At 33.7% G+C, this 18,299-nt stretch overlaps 1 protein-coding gene across 2 annotated transcripts in view; it reads left to right on the top strand.

Moving 5' to 3' along the window:
• Positions 1–7,537: 7,537 nt before the first annotated feature.
• The window catches only part of LOC105223586 (uncharacterized), a 397,941-nt gene continuing 387,179 nt past the window's right edge, over positions 7,538–18,299 (top strand). The window contains exon 1 of one of the 2 annotated variants that reach the window (XM_049454378.1): positions 7,538–8,060. The gene's annotated coding sequence lies outside the window, so the exon portion shown is untranslated. The remainder of the gene's footprint in view (positions 8,061–18,299) is intronic. The other variant, XM_049454377.1, reaches the window with a different exon arrangement.

Raw genomic sequence — 18,299 nt, 5'->3', positions numbered from 1 at the left:
GCCTAAATCCACGATTTATTACATTTCATTATGCCATGAATCTGTTTCGAAGCACTGTTATCGTATTTTTTTAACGTTTCCTGTGACCAATCGGCACGAGACTTTTTTTGAGCGATTGACAAATTGAACAAATTCCTTTTTAGTCAAATGTTCATGCAATATTGAATGTATGTTGGTCCCACTAAAGCCTATCGTTGCCTTAATATCACGATTTGTGCACAGCAGCAATAGTTTCCTGCACTACCACTGATTGTGGACGACCTTCCCGAAATTCGTCTTGAAGTGATCTACAACATCGCCTAAATTCGCTATACTATCGATAAGTGCTTCATCGTCAAAATTTGAATTTAGTTCCTCCATGCATTCTTGATGGGTTAATCTACGTCAAAAATTGTAATAAATTTTCGCACGAAACTGTTTCCAATTTAATTTCAGATGAGCATTTTAAGTTACTGTAAACAACACAAATAGCGGTGGCATGTCGAAACGTTCTGAGTACTATATGTATTACATCAAAAATGTTAAATTTTACGATAAATGAAATATGAAGGCAACCTAGGTATACCACATATGCCATGAGTGTTCAAGTTAAAACATAAAATTGAATCTCTTAGGGGAGTTAAATGCGGACTTTCATTTGAAAAAATATCTCGGTCGAAGCTTAATTAATACTGGCTCCAACGATTCTCCAATCTGTGTATTCGGAAGGTCTGCTAAATATGCTTCAACAGTCGTTATGACTTCTTAATTTGATGAAAAACGCTTGCCATCCATAAATCTTTTGAGTTCTGGAAACAAATGGAAGTCGCTTGTGGCCAAATCTGGTGAATACGGTGGATGATATAACAATTCGAATTTTAATTCATAGATTGTAGCCATTGTTAAAATGCTCTTGTGGCACGGTGCATTGTCCTGAAGAAAAAGGATTTTTTTTCTGCAAACCGGGTTTTTTTCACAAGTTTTTTCCTTCAACTTGTCCAAAAGGTTGCAATAATATTCCGAATTAATTGTATTACCAGTTTGCAAGTAATCCACAAAAAAAAATTCCTCTCGAATCCCAAAAAAACTGATGTCATAACCTTCTTGGCCTGATTTCCAGACATGAACTCGTTTCGAAGCTGAAGAACCAAGTTCACAACACTCTTTACCTTCTTGTTTTGATTCAGAATAGTGATAGACCCAATGATGAATCCATAATGATGAATTGACGCACAAAATCCGCTTCATTCTTTTAAAACGTTCCAAATGTTGCTGAGAAAGTCGCATTTAAATGTGTTTTTGTTTCATTGTTAGCGAATGCGGAGAGCCTATTGTACGCACAGCTTTCTAAAACCCAAAATTTCACTTAAAATATGGCCCACAATGCCTGATAAGATATGTAGAGCCTCTACTAAATCTCTCTCAGTCAATCTAAAACCATATCCTATATTCTGGCTACGATTTCTGGTTTTGATGCGCTTTTTGGTCTTTAGGAAGCCTGGAAATAATGTTCAGAGATAGTTCTTGACAATATAAATACATCTAAAACAACCTTCACCTCAATCTTTGACCCATTCGTAAGTAAGTACACTGCTCCTATACTCCAGCGTGTACCCACCCACATCTCCCTCACAGCTATATGGACAGAGAAAATACCACCAGAGTTTAGTTTCATGAATTTCTGATGCAAAGTATTCGTTATGAAGTTAAAACGTGCCAAGATTTCAGAGTGTGTAGGTATCTGTTCATTTAAAAACTCTTATCTGGGTTTGACAACAAAACTCGCGGACTTACACCTTCTGGTCAGATATATGGGTGGACCTCAGTCCACCATACGCGCTAATGAGCACGGCACGCTGAGTGCTCTGAGAAATTTTAATACTACAGTCGGAAGATTTAGGATGAGGCGTCTCGATAACCGATACAAGTTTGCTACTTATATCACGAGATTCGAACTTGTTTTGGCTGTATCTAAATTGGATAATACTAAATCAAATATTTTTGGTATATATAAGAACTTTTAGAAACTCACAGCATTTCGAATCATATTTTTTTTCCGGGAGGTACGCATTGTTTATTCATAGTATTATGATATGTTTAAGAAAACAGTAAACAAAGGCAAATTGAAAAGTAAATTCTTCGATAAGCACACGTTTCTTTCTATTTTCACTCCTTTAGAACAAATATAATTCTCCAGTGGCTCTCAAATAACAACTCGTACTTAAGTATAGAAATAGGAAATGGCATATGAAATCACACATGAATTCGTAAGGACCGTAAGGAAGTATGTAATAATATCGTCAAAAATTGGTATAAGTTCCTGAACTTTTTTTCTGAGCTCTTCACGCTCATATGCGAAAGATCTTCAAACATAACAAATTAATATTTTAATGCCAATAAAGTTATTACATAACACATTTAAAGACATCAACAAGATTAAAGTTGATATTAGATCGTTTCATTTTGTTACTTTTGTTTTTGTTCCTTACCTCACTAAGAATTTTGGCCATATGAGCCGTGCTTGCGGTGCGCCTAATTCCTTAAACAGATTTTCCGCGCAAATTAATGACATCAGTAAGGAGCTGCAGCTCAACAAGCAACCACTTCAACTTGTATTCGTAAATATGTGTGTGTGTGTCACGCACGTGTTCATGCTTAAGTATGTAAGTGTGCAAGTAGTTGTCCTTATTAATGTTTCAATTAATAAGCAATTTAGCGCTTTCAAGTATCTAGCACTTTCCCCCATTTAAATATGTGTGTGTGTGTGTTTCAGGGTAGTAACGCTACAAATTTGTTATATATGAGTGTAGTAAACATTTATGTGTTTGTAAGTAGTTTACATAACTAACTGTGTGTAGGTGTGTGTGTATGGGTGTGCATGACTCTCAATGAGACTACGCTGAGTAGTTCTTTGCAACCGGCCCGGAAATAATTAGCGCTAAAATGAAATTGAGTCAACTATTCAGACACCGTTACTCCGCATAGTCTATGTGGTATCGCATGTCGTGCGCCTAAAAGCATGCTATTTAAAAATTCATTAAGTTCTAATTGCATGCAAGCCATTTCATGGAAAATGAGTTGCCACTGCACAAAAGTGGGTGAGTGTGAGAAACTACAGTTGCTTTTGTGTATGTGAGTGTATGTGTGTCGCCATTCACATGGATACACCCACACATATACTCAGACGCACACATACATTGGGTATGGGAGTATAAATAAGCACGCTGTTGGTAAAAAGTGGAAAAGTAGTTGCAGTTCGTCTGAAATAGATAGCGCGCTTGTTTATTTTATTTGGGCAGCGTGTATACCTATACACATATATATATGTTTTATAGACATATTTGCATACATGCATACCTGTCTCTCTACATATAAGCGCTCGGTGCACTTATATTTCGTTATTGAAATTCAACTGGCTTTGAATTTCGCGCGACGTGCTCTTTAGTTGGCTCAGAAGCGGGGAGAATTATAAAAACAAAACCAAAAGCGATATTTCATAAAGTACACAAAGCAACACAATTTTGTGCATCGCTTAGCTGTCAAAGGGTTAAATGCTTTTATTGTGCGCTTTTCCGGAAATTTCACTTTTATGCTGTGGAAAAAAATCACTTTTGTAACGAAAGTGTTTAACCCAGTGAGTAAGTTAGTTGTTTTACTCCCTTTAATTTTGTACCTGCAACCACTTTAAGGACCTAATAAAAATGGGAGTACGAGTCTATTAATATATACATTATGTAAAATATTTAATTAATCATCAATATTTATTTTGTTCAAAGTAATCCCCAACAAATGTAATAAACTTATGGCAACGATTTGTCGAGTTCTTGAAACATTTTTCATAAGTACTTTTTGAGATGGCATTCAGCCCCTTCAGCGAATTTTGTTTTATCTTTACTTCGATCGACTGAGAAAAGGTTCCAAGGCAAAAAATATGGAAAAATTTACGACTATCTAGTGCAACATGTTCAGCATTCAACGAATGACCCAACGAATGAAAAAGTTCGAGAAAGTATTTTTTTCTTTTTACATATTTTCATAATCTATTTAGACTTGCTATAAATTCTATTCGCATAAAAAATGCCTTAAATGTAAAGGAAATGTAAAAATTGGTCAAAGCAATGTCACGACTTTTTCGACATGATCTCCACATGAGGGTCTATTGTCGATCGACTGGTCATCTTTTGACAACACGCTCATTTGTAAGCGCGAAATATGTAAGCATCTGTGGTAGGAGGTCAACGGCTCCTTAAATGCTCAACTTGGTCACTATCTAGCTCCTGTAATGGTGTCGTGCTCCTATGAAAATATCACACCTCTGCACTTCCGTGGAAAAGTGGTTGAAACTAGGGCAAAAATATAAGCAGGGTCTTTTAGAAAGTATGATAAAGCATGTACTCTTCGATGGATAGCATTGGATCTTCCGCAAAATTCTGATGAAGGTCATAAGGCAAAAACCACCCGGCAATGGCGTAAAAGCAATTTTTTTTATTTTTTTTTGGCTGCAGAAATTGACTGTCTAGAAATCCTCCTTTTGAATCCATTAGAATACGATCTGTGGTCAGAGTCGAATACCACATGGGAAGTTTGAGAATATCAAACAAGTTTTACCTTAGAAACTATGCCTGTTGCTATTCATCTATGAGCGAATCGTTCAAGTGTTTGTTTGAAAGCAAAATATAATCATTCTGAATAAAATTTTTTACATCGCTCATTTAATATACATATTCTCGATACAGTTGTTAAACTTAATACTTTTGTACTTGTTAATTTGTAAATTTTATATAATAAACCTTCATCTTTTTACCAAAAAAACAATAACAATAATTTAATTTTCCTTTTCTCAAGCTCAACTCGTCAATTGCTGAAGCAACATCCATACAATGTGCACATTATGTAGAAGGTGATTCTTACAAACCCGATGTCTGGGAAATGGTGGGTCTTAGAAAAAAAAATCTACCATTCTTATAGAGAATTTTAAGATCTACAACTTTGCTTTGTGGTAATTTTTCGATAAAACTAACCGTTTTTGAGAAAAATCCAAAAAACCTAAATTTTTACCTTTGACCCCGTATAACTTCTTTAGCACACATGGGATCGATGCGGACTTTTGACACTTTATTTTTTATCTCTTTGATCTTTCTTTGATCACTATTTTTATGCCTAAATTTACCGAACTAAAAATGTAGAAGACTTTGTGCATTATTTTAGAATGCTAAATTTATTCTTCAAAATCTATGTCGTCTCCTCAAATTAATCCCTCTTAGCATAGATCTAAAAGCAATAATACGTTTTATGACATCCTGGTAGTGGGAAAATATTGTTTGACAGACATTAACACACTGTTTTTCGAAGGAAATGATAGATTTTTGAACCAATCGAGCCCAAATTGTCTTTCAAAATGGTTCTCACTGATCCTCCCGATATTTCAGCAATGCCAGTAAGACCTGTGACTGTTCGTCGTCGATTCTCAAGCACCAAATTCTTCATTTTATTGACGTCATCAGTTGATGTTGATGGCCGTGGTTCATCATTAACGCGTTCTCGGCTCTCATTGAATAATTTATACAGGGTCTACCAAAAATAACGACGTAATATTAAAATGCAATTAAACACTCAAATTTGGTCAAAATGGATTTACTTTTATTTTATTATGTAGATAATTTAATGCCATTTATAATTGGAAAAAAAATAATGTGGGCCGAATGGCCGTCACGGCTAAGTTTGCATGTCTCCGCCCGTTGCGCGAATTTTCGATGACCGTGTGCAGAATTTCGGCTGGAATATAAGATGCTGCATTTTGTCTTTAAGCTCCACAAAGAGGCATTAATTCTAATGACCTTGGGGACCATTTGACTGGGCTATATCTGAAAACTAACAAGTCGCCAAACTTTGTAGACAATGTATCTGTGCTTAGACGGGAAACATGAGGCGTCGCACTGTCTTGTTTGAAATTGAGATCGTCCGTGTCGATTTCAGCAAGTTCCGAAGAAAAATCTGTCAACATCGTGTTATAACGCTCGCTAACAGCTTTTCTTGTCACATTTCGAAAGAAATAAGATTCGATGATGCCCCCATATATCTGTTACATACATTTATTTATAAATAATACGGTGTGTGCCTTGGGTAAAATATATTATACACTGCCTAATTGTAGGCTATGCTTCATATTCAAACCTTTCTGCCAACCAAACGTGAATTTGAAGTGAGTAGTTACTACCGGCTTCAGTTCATACAATTATATTAGATATTATATATATAATTTCTTTTCACGCTTTGGAGTATTGAAAGTGCTAAAAGCTAAGCCTATAGCTTCCAACGCAGTTAAATTTGAAACCTGAACACACTCACGCCTTGAAATTCTTAATATTTCATTTATGTGTGGACATTTTTGCATATCGTTGACATATTTTCGCTTGTATACACATACAAACATATGCGTGGTCTTATGGTTTAAATTCACGCGTTGTGCAAAAATATTTCGCATACAAAATTCCACTAACGCACACACACACACAAACACACAGAAGTACAACAAAGCAAATCATACTTTATGCCACAGCAGACATAAAAGCAACAACAACATGCAAGCTAACCAAAGCATTCCCAGAACCCAAATACTGAGTGGCTGTGGACAAATATTTCTATGCGAATGGAAATGTTTGAGCGTTTATAAGTGGCTTTATATGACACACTGTAGCAAGGCATACAGATGTACGCTTGTTTACACATACATGTACCTACAATAGCATATCTGTGTTTGTGTGTGTGTTTGCGTCTATGACTGTGCTTGCAAAAGTTTTTTCTGTCATTTCTGCGTTTGCCTACAACCAGCTGCCGCATAAATGCTTAGCATACATTACGGCGCTTAGGTTAAAAGGCAAAGCGCACACAAAACACGCATATGTAAATGTGTGTGTGTGTGTGCGTGCAAACCAACAGACGAGCGAGCCGTGTTGCGACAAAAATATTTGCCCAAAAACTGGCCAAGCTTTGACGCCGGCGCAGCGGCATTTAGACGAAAGCTCTTGCTCAAAGCCAGCTGCAAGGCCCACACGCTGCGAAGAGTGCTAAGTGCAGTGCAGAGAGTCAGGCTGCTCTTGCACTTCATAACAGCGCAATTTCGAAAATTCGAGTTTTCGGAGTACTCCACTCGGCTAAGCGCGTTCGTTACGACGCTCAGTTGGCACACTTTCGAAGTACGAACGCAAGCAACGAAACCGTTGAGCGAACACGAGCATGTGCTGCACCTTACAATGCTTTGTGTACAACAGTTTGCCTGTTTTTAGGATTTAGAAGCGACTACGCACATACACAACTACACGCGAGAGTATTTTTCGAACTTGTGCACATTTCGTTACATGACACAGCAAAGCTCAAATTGAGCATTCGTTTCAACAATCGTGGTGTCTCTGCTGCTCAATTATTTTGTTTTGATTTTTTTTTGTGTCGAAGTTCGAATTTCGTAATTCTCATGCGTTACATGCGTTCGAAATAATCGAAATCGGGTATACTTTGTAAGCCATTGTCGTCGTACTTGAGGCGCGCGCCTAATATTATGCAGCACACAGCGCAGCGCACAGACGTTATGCCGTCAATTGGCAGCTAGCTAGCGAACACGGTCAGCATCCAATGGGGCGAGCGAGTTTCGTACATGTACGTGCATGCATATGAAGAACGACGACGCCGAAGTGCGAGCAATCGCGTCGCCAGCAGACGTGTCGCAACTAGTTTCATTTGAACTGTTGCCCGGTGAGCACACACATTGAGCGTGACGTAGTGTCCGTCGGTAATTCGATAGTGTGTGTGCGTGTGTGTTGGTTGATGTGCGCGTTTGAACGCGTTGAAAAATGCGGAACCGCTTTGTGGAGTTTTTCAACTCAAACGAGAAATAATTGCATGAAAAATTAAACAAACGCAAAAATATATTACAATAACAACAAATTTATGCAAAACCTGCGTTTAGTGCGTGAAAATCGTGAAAAATAACTGCAAGTGTTGCCTACTTTTAGGCGTTGTAACAGCTGTAAAGTAAAATTTGAAGCAAGTGAGTAGTGTAGTTGTGCAAATATCAATATAAAATGGTCAGTAATAGTTTTTGTTGTGTGCTAAAATATATAAATTCCCACACAGTCACTCCTAAATACCTAACCTGCCTCGGCGCTTGTGTAAAAAATTGGGCTAGGCTGCCGCGTCAGCTGTAGTCAGCCGCCACCACTTGGCTGTGTGCTACTTTTAGGCACTCGCTTGCCTTTTTGCAGCATTATTTTGTGGCATTTTAGTTTGCTATACATCCACACATACATGTAAATAATATATACAAACACGTCTGCTAAAAGTTTGTATTCGCATGAAGTTGCTTAAATTACAATTTCCGCTTTAAAAATACTTATTTACCGTTGTTTGTTGTGCTTGTTGTCTTGCCTAGCGTTACCTTAAAGCATTAAAAGTTAGTGAAAGCGTAGTGTACGTGCAACGCCTGCAGGTATGCTATGTAAGCAGTGAAAAGTTGTACGCATTGTCTGCCAGCAAAGGCATTCCAATTGAATTATTGTGCGTGAAACGCAAACAAACGAAAGTGAAAGTGTGCTGCTGCTATGCGTGGCAGCTGGTGGGTGGCACATAACTCTGCATAGCAAGAAACCATTAAATTGCTGACAGGCGGTTGTGTGTGTGTGTAGTGTAGCGCAAATGTGGTATTTTCATTTCGAATGCTGTTACCCTGTTTGATAATAGTTAAAGCGGTGATAGTGCTGACTCTTTTGGTAAAAATTGAGAGTGAAATTTTGTGAAAAATTATGTGTTTGGAAAAATAGCACTTTTTAATATAATTTATATGACTTTACCTTTTATATCGTGGTAATTATATAGAGGTATCTATAATAAAACTCAGCAAGAATTTTTGTTAAAATAATATGTATATAAAGCAATCCAGTGTAGCCTCTATAAATAAAAATATCTATACATAAACAAGTAAATAAATATGCTAATACAATATCTTCCCCTCTTTACCAAACATCTATAAACGAATATTTCGTTGAAATAAAAATATCCTGTTGTGAACTCGTGCAAAAAATTAGAATTTTTGGAAATCAATGCAATTTTTCGTATCTCAAAAGTCAATTCAATTTAAAATATGTGCTTTGAATATTAATATTATTGATAGTGTATGAAGGATACTGTTGATTTTATTAAAAATATGTATGTATGTTCCATATATTTGTCGTGAATTATCCATTGACAGGTGGCTCAACTTGAAGCAAAGGATATAAAGACTGCAAACGAATAGAAGAGAAGATATCTAGATATAAACAAAAAAAATATTTTGTTGTTAAAAAATAAGTCAAAAATTATAAAAAAAATTTGAATCTTAATTAATTTTTTTTTTAACTTGTATGGAAAAAAAATTTAAAAATAATATGTTGCTGAAAATATTGAACGTGTAATATTTTTATTTAAAAAAATACAAATTAATTGAAAAAAATGAGTTTCTAATTTTCAACGAAAACTTGGTATATTCAGTCTGGTTTAAGCTCCTCTGTATGAATTGTACAAAAAATTTAAATTTTTCAAAAATTATTTTTAAAATTTTCTCAAAATAGAAAGAAGAGAGGCTTTTCTCTGAAACCGCTTTCAACATTCTATTTTAAGCACACAATATTTTCTTTAATTGAATATGTTATACTATTTTGTACCGCTCTTCTTTCTATTTTGGGAGAATTTTAAAAATAATTTTTGAAAATTTTACATTTTTTATTATTCTTTTTGTTATTAAAAAATTATTTAAAATTAATAAAAAACTCAGTTTTTGAATAAATAAAATTATGAAATAAACCCCTTCTTCTCTTTGGATTTTTTTTCAAAAATTTTAAGACTGTGTTTTGAAAAATTTACGTATTTTTTAATTATTTATTTTTGTTTGGTTTTAAAAAATCGTATTAAATGCATAAAAAATAAAATGTTTGAATATACGCAATTACAAAACAAACTCTGGCCTACAATGAGGCGCTCTCATATTAGCTTTAGCAACAACTCAGTTATGACAATATTTGAAAAAAATAGCAACAATTATTGTAAATATAAATTATACAGCATTTTTTAGTGGACCGTTAATTGTGCATTTTCAATATTATGCATGTTCAAGTTTTTTTTATGATTTACAACAAAAAACTTTCTACGAACTTCGTTGATTTAGATGATATAACATTTTTATATTATATTAAATGAACATTTACTTTTTACAATTAATTAAATTATAAAAAAAGTCTGGCCTACAATTAGGCGCTCTCATACTACGATTAAAAGCAACTCTGATATATCTAAAAATCGCAACAGTTATTGTAAATTTAATTGAAGACCATTCTTTAGTAAATATTTTACTAACTTAATTTTTTTGTTATGAATTTTTAAGTTTTTTGTTTTTAGTATTTAGTTAAATATTCATAATTCAAAGCAAAAAATTTTCTAAGGAATTGAACAATGCAGTTCACATTTTACTTTAATATTTTAAATTAATAAAGCAACGGTTTTTTAAAATTAATTAAATTATAAAACAAAGTCTGGCCTACAATTAGGCGCACTCATGTTAGAATTATAAAAAAAACGATGCTGAATGCTATTCAAATTATTAATAAATTTAAAATAAAGGCCATTACTTTAGTAAACCACAATAATGGTTCAATAATTAAATTTTTTGGTTATGCATTTAAGTTAATATTTTTCGTACTTCTTTTATGTTCGTTTAGCACAAACCGGTCCGTTCGTTTCATCACACACTTTAAAGAACTAAAAATAAAAACTCCAGTATTTTTCAATGTTTAGATGAGAATTTGAGTATGAAACCAGAAACCCAAAAACAAAAATTTGTATAGGTGTCTATCCGGTTTAGACGCTGATAAGTAACCATCATGTATTATTTTTCAGACTGTAATCCACAATTTAAATTTTTTAGTTATCACGATAGTACGAGTATATACTAAAAATGTGTTCTGCAATTAGTAAGGTTACCTAAACGTTTAGTTAAGAACCAAACCATAAAAAGAAATTTTAGTTTTTACGTCTCCTTCTCACTTATTGGAATACAGAATAAAAAAAAAAAAATAATACCCGAAACCGGATAAAATCTTTTTTTGGGTATTTAAAAAAATCACAACCGTGTGCTCAATGTAACCTTAACGGTGATGTAGACTTTTTTTTTGAATATTTTGTTGAATGTTGAGTTGTCGTAAATGTTTAGTTAAGATCCAAACCAGAAAACGAAATGTTGTTTTTTCGCCTTTTCAGAGACTTTGGTGTTATTAAACATCTCTGGTCGGTTATTGTTAAATAACTCCAACCAGGCCTTCATACTTGGATATATAAAATTTGTTCTAATATAATTTTTATGTTTCTTTCATATAATTTGTCCAGAAAATTCGATAATTATTATCATAACCAGGATTGCAAACAATTATAGTTTTTATTTTTAAGTATTTAACACTTCACTGTTTTTAGACTATTACTTCGATGTTTTCCACATTTAACTTATTTAAACCAGATTGTTTTGCTTACTGCACTATTTCATTAATTTCGAGAGGGTGTCCACATTTTCAGTTCGCTGAGTAGCATTTTTGATCTCTGAATCTAGCTAAGCGGAAAAAGAGTTTTCCGAATTTACCTGCACTACAGAAAATATGAAAAATATGCAGAAATTATAAAAAGCTTGGCTGAAACTAGCGCACATACAAAACCTCCTAAGCAACCCTAGTACAAAAAAGGTATACGCAAAGGGATAATACAAACAGCTGACAATATTTCAACAGTTTATAACAAAATTACATGTATTATAAACCCTTATATTACAATAAAAAACTTCGAAGGACAAAAATTGGCGACTTCAATATTCGAATTCATTGGCGTCATGCTTTATGTTTAAAATATGGATAATAAGCCGGAATTATTGAATTCTAAATGCGAATAAAATAAATATTTAATTTACAAGCAATACACAAATACAGATACATATACAAGTGCACACACTCCCAAACAGTGCATGCAGCCATATAAAGCATTCGAGACGGAATAAAAATAAGCTTCCGACATTTGACGAGTGATGAAACCCAGATACGAAATTCAAAGGAAAAACGACCTTTTCCAAAACCACACCCTCACTCGCAACATGGGACCATAGTAAACATAACTCAAGCACAACAACACAAAGTGACAACATTAAGTACATGCCACTTTGTGTGGCAGGCAGGAAGCAAAAAGCAAAACCGTTATAAAAGTTTAATTTCGTGCTGTCAACATGAAAAAACCCCGAAATCGTTTGACAAATTCATGAAATATGAAAAGGTGAGCAAGAATATGTTTCGAAAGCTTGCGCAAAAACATATGACAGCCAACCTGACAAGTGCTGCCATGCTAACTGTTTAACATTTTTCGCTTTTTTTATTGTTTTTGTTTATATTTTACTTTTTAATTTTATTTTTACTGCGCCTTATGATAAGGATCTTATCGGTTTTCATAACTGCTAAAACGGCCCTAAAAGTATGCAATAAAAAATTTAAGTACACACTACCTCAAGGAAATGCCAAAGTAAAAACGAAAGGATTACAACAAACAAACGTAGACAAACGATTGACAAAGCAGACTTGAAAGGAGGTGGGAATGTGCTGTTTTGTGCGTGTGTGTGTGTGTGCTTTGGCATAAGAAGTGTTTGCGAAAGTGGTGAGTGGATGGAGAAGAGCTTACATGGTGTAAGGTGGGGTGTGAGTGATTGGGCGGGTGTGGCTCGTGTATTTATGTAAGTGCTGCTATGGGTTTCGGCTGATGGTGTTGGTAAATACGAGTAAACAAAATAGTCTGAGCATATGCAGATGTAAGCAAACACACACATGTCTCGTCTAATACAAGTGTGTGTATATGTATTTATGTATGCTGTTGTGAGGATGTGCACTTTTGTGCTCGTTCGCTGTGACACACTTGAGCTGTTTGCCTTTATCGGTAAGAAATTTTGCTCGGGCATATGAACTGGAACGTGCATATGAATTGAACATGAAACGAGTCGTTTAAGTGGGTGATAAAAATCATGTTAAGTGCGCGGCGATGAGCGGGTTGACATTTAACGTCGATAAAGTTGAGCGAATGAAAGTAAAAAATGCGCTGAAAATAACTAAAATGTGGTTTTTGTAAGTGATAGAGAAAAAGCCTGAAGGGTGTTAAAAAAAAATTTAATTTTTTTTGTAAGTGAAGGAATTAATATTTATTTTTTTTTTTGTATTCGAAAAAATTTTTTTTTTTTTTGATTTCTAAAATAAAAAAACAAAATTTTCAAATTTTTTTTATGTTAGAAGTTTTCAAAAGAAGAAATGAAAATTAAGTAAATGTTTTTTACCAAAATTTTTCAAAAAACAATATTATTTTTTTTGGAAAATTTTTTCAAAAGTGCTAACATGCTGTATTCATATTTTTTCACAAATTTTTTTATTCTGGAACTGTGGATTCCATTTTAGGATCCTTTCAAATCCTAAATTCTTTATTTATCATACCCTAAACATTAAAAATGTAATGAAGATTGATTTCGGAACTGATAAATAATAAACTTTGAGTACGAGTCTTCAAAATCTTAGTATGAGCACTGTAAGTCTCCTCAAATGACTCCGATTACCTTCAAATATTCAATTTAATGCTCACGATGTCTCAGCTATGATATTTATAAAAAACTATTATTCAAAAATAAAAATAAAATTGAATAAGGTGGCAACTACTCATGATTTTATTTTTTGTTAAAACCTATGGGAAAAACTCAATTTTACGCTCACATTAGCTCGGCATTTAATTTTTTGTTTTTAAAAAATGTTTAATTTTTTATAGAGTGGCAACTACGAATTGATTTTTTATTTTATTTTGCAATAGCCTTCATTTTATGCCCAAGATATTGCACCTTTCTTGTTATATTTTGGTATAAATTTTTATAATGTGCCAAGTGGCCCTGAAATTTTTGTTGTTCTTAAAACTGTTTCAATAACTTTATTTTTAAATGACTGTATTTATTTTAGTTTTTGCAAAAATCCTTTAAGTTTTATAAAGTTCCAAATTCAAATTGTGTTCTATTTGAATTTTGCAATATCTTTCCTTTTGTTCAGATATTATTGTACTTTTGGTTTTTATTTTATTTTTGAACAAATAATTTTTTTTTATGATCTGGCAACGTTTCAATTATTTTTTGTTAAAACTGCTTCAGTAACTTTGATTTTATGGAAATGTGTTTATTTTGTGCTAATTTAATTTTTTTTATAATTTATAATTTATTTATGTGGCAACTCTAAAATTGTTTCAAAATTTTTCAATAATTAAAAGTTAAATTAATTGGTTTCACATATTATTGTAGCATTTCTTTTGAACAAAAAAATTTGAACAAAAAATTTAATACTTTCTAATAATGTGGCAACCATGTAATTTTTGTTATTGTTAAAAATTCTTCATTAATAACAATTTAATTTCAGTGTGTTTATTTTGTGTTTTGTGTTTAAAACATTTGTAATAAGTTTTTTATTAAGTGGCAACTCCAAAATTTTTAAAAATATTTTGCAATAACTTTAATTAGTTCTTTAATTACTATTTCTGATTTTATTTTTTTTTCGAACGAAAAAATTAAAAAAATTGTATAATGTGGCAACCATGTTTTTATTTCAGGTTTTATTTTTTAAAATATTTGAAAACTTTTTATTTCTATTTATTTTCGAACGAAAATTTTTTTAATTTTTTAATAATGTGGCAACATTGTTATAATTATATATATTTTTGTTAAAACTGCTTGAATAACTTAAATTTTATATCAGTATGCCATTTTGTTTTTAATGAGTTCCTTACTTCTCCGAAAAATTATCGTTGAATTTTACGCTTTTCCTGCTTCCTAGTTTCCAACGAATATTTAATTTGTATTCAATATTTTTATTCCGTATGTATGTTTCTTGTTTATTCGCTTCAAATTAGTTAAACAAATGTATTAACATTTTCACAAAATTTCTATTTACATCTTAAACATTTTTACCATTTCCAACAATTATCAAGCGAAACGACTTCTATAAAATCTCCAACTGGCGCTCAAAGGGTTAAGCAAATATTTATTTACAAATGCGCATAATTTATATTCAAACAAACACGTTTTTCCTGAGAAGTATTTGCTATGTATTCAGCCGAGGCAATTCCTTAGCGCTACAAAGGCACATGATAGCGTATGGTTACAACAACAGCAAATCATTATAATTCCAAAAGAAATGAAAGGAGTCAATTGCACGCATTTACAAATGAAAAAGTAAAAGCCAAAATAATTAAGATATAAATCAGAGTTCATACATAACCTCACATATCTAACACATATACATACATACAGAGTTATTTATATGCATAAGAGGCTGCTGAATAAATACCTGGTTGGCAGAGATTATGAACAGATAGCTTTGATTATACGTGAAGGTGTATAAGCATGTATGTATAACTATGTAAAGGGGTATATACACATATATTTTTATATATTTGTATATTTCCTGTATATTTGCGCTTGAAAGCGTGCAGCAAAACAAGAAATTCAAATTACCGCGCACAGACAATCTCAAAAGGCACTCAAGTTTGGCGAAATCATACAAATATAAACATGCACGTGCGGAAATCACACGTACATACACATATGTATATATTTATACACACAATCACATCTCCATTTATTCATCCATATATTCATATATTAAAATTCGCGAATAGTCGTTGACTCTTCTAATGGCAGCAACCGCCGCGAAGCCTTTAAGCTTTAAGCCCACAAAGCAGTTTGAGGAGTGAATGTCTGAGCGAGAACAATAAAAAGGAAAGAGTTCTCGCTGTCGTGGATCCTGGAGGCGGAAGCGAACGGTGGCTATTAAATACCAGCAATAAAATATGTTGTGCGTGGGCATCTGCAGGCATAGCTAGGCGGCTGCGTTGCGGCATCTGAATGCCGCCGCTGCTGGCGGGAAGTGTTAAGTGAATAATGCGATGGTTTGCTATAAAGAAATGGATATGAACAAAAGTGGTGCAGAAATGTATTGAGAAAATGAAAGCAAAAATTGTTAAAAGCTTTGCAATGGTGAAACCGAAACGTGCTCGCTACCGCTGTACGTGGTTGTTGACATCTAACAGCTCAAAACTGCGTGCCTATGGGGGTTATAGATATGTGTGGGTATTCATATACTATACTGTAGCGAATCGATGAAAGCAAAGTTCAAAGTCTTAAAAAATATGAAAAAATAATATACATATGTTACTCCAAAAAAAGCGGAATTTTAATGAAAATTTTTTATGAAAACTCAACCTAAAAAAATGTTTTTTGAAGAAAAATTTTCACTTCGAATTTTGTATGAAAACTCTTATTCCTTCAATAACTAACTGAAAATAATATCTAAAGAGGTCGAGTGACAGCCTCAAATCAATCCAGCCGTTTCCAAGAAGTTTTTCTCACCGATTCTCAGGACATGGTTGCAAACAAAAGCGGGTTTAAGCTTTTGGAAGTCAATTTAGTTTAGAAACTTAGAAATATACTCATATCTCCGAAACATTTTGCCTAACCAACTTCCAATTTTCGATGTCTGTTTTTAAATATATGCATATTCGATATTGTAGCGAAAAATTCTTCTTTCTCTATATTGGCGTATACACCACTTACATTTTTTCGCTATTTTGCGCCAATTGGAGATTCCAAGTGGATCAAGGTCCTTCTCCAACTGCTCTTTCCAACGGAGTGGAGATCTTCCTCCGCTTCCCCCGTCGGGTACTGCACCCATTCGGTTGACTGACCTAGCCAGCGTAAATATACGATTCCAAAATAATTGGAAAAAATTAAGCTATTCTCAAAATAATTCCAAAAATAGTCCACCTGCTTGATGGTTGGTGCCTAAACCTTGGCATCCTTAAGTCTGTGTTCTCTCAAAAAGTACTTTACTTTGGTTATTGGCCATTGTTTCTTCTCTAGTGTAATACACTGATTGGTTTATGATATTTCTTGAACTCAAAAAAATTGTAAAAATATTGCTGTCTATCCTCAAGGAATATTGCCAACCATTTTTCAAATAGGCCTTTCTTTTGCGCTCTAGTATAATTTATGGTTAGCAGGAATTTGTGGATTGCTTTCCAATGAAACTGGTCATAAAAATGTTATCGCTCTTTTTCTCTATTTCACAAGCAGTTATATTTTATAATCAATTGAGAGCAACAATTACATTTCATATATTTCGGTTAGATATATCTGAAAGTTTACTGGAAAGCTACCAAAATTCAATAATTTTCTACGGCTTCACAAAGAACTACATATGCCAGTCCACGTGCCATCTTCGATCAGCTATCTAACCTAACCCATCCTAAATCAAGAAGAAATGGGCTAGTTCGCATATACAGGCCAGCCATACAGACGGACATAGCTAAATCGACTCTGTTCGTTATGCTGATCATTATATACACAAAATATTGCTATATATACACATCTACATCCGACGTTTCCTCCTGGCTCGTACAAACTTCGCAGTAAACTTCATATGTGTTGTTCACAGTATAAGAATATCGAAAAAGCAGCCAACCTACTGTCAATCGAATAATCTTTTAGCTATATATTTAATATATTTTATTAAAAAAACAAAAAAAAAACATTTTCTCAACATCACTATTGTGCAATATGCGCATTATTATCTGCTTTCTTTTTTCTTCGTTTCTCAAGGCGTTCACACTTTCACTTCTTTGCGTTGAATGAGTGAGCTTGTGACTGTGTAAGTGATTGCTTTGACTCAATTTATTTGCAATTTCTTGTCGCTAGTATCTAATGGTTTGCCATTTACGCCTCAACAAAGTAAAATTTTATAGCATTTGTGGCAGGCAGCATGGCAACACAACACGTTTTTAGCAACAATAACAACCACCATTACTGCAATAACAACGTGACGTATTTCTATGACAAACAGACACACATACAAGCATATGTTGTTATATGTATACTTGTAGCATTTGTAAATGTAGCATCGAATACACATATGCAGCACACACGCCGCACTCCCAGCGCTGAGTGCTCGTCCGCGCTTTATCAATCAAACATTTTGCGCCTCTAGTGCCGCCGCTGACTTCAAGCGAGCGCGGTGTGAGACGCGTGCCTGGCACGTTTTGTTTTTGTTTCCTTGCATATGTGTGCGTGTGTGTGTAGAGTTGTGGTTTGGCGGTTGCCTGTATGTGCTGAAGTGGCATAATGACTGCGTATATTTGTACATACATAGATGTCGCCTAATGGAGCTCATTGTTTTGACATTTCCGTTTGGCTTCCTTCTTAT

Source organism: Bactrocera dorsalis, chromosome 4, assembly GCF_023373825.1.
Source record: "Bactrocera dorsalis isolate Fly_Bdor chromosome 4, ASM2337382v1, whole genome shotgun sequence".
NCBI lineage: Eukaryota > Metazoa > Arthropoda > Insecta > Diptera > Tephritidae > Bactrocera > Bactrocera dorsalis.
This window is presented reverse-complemented; position numbering and strand designations above follow the sequence as displayed.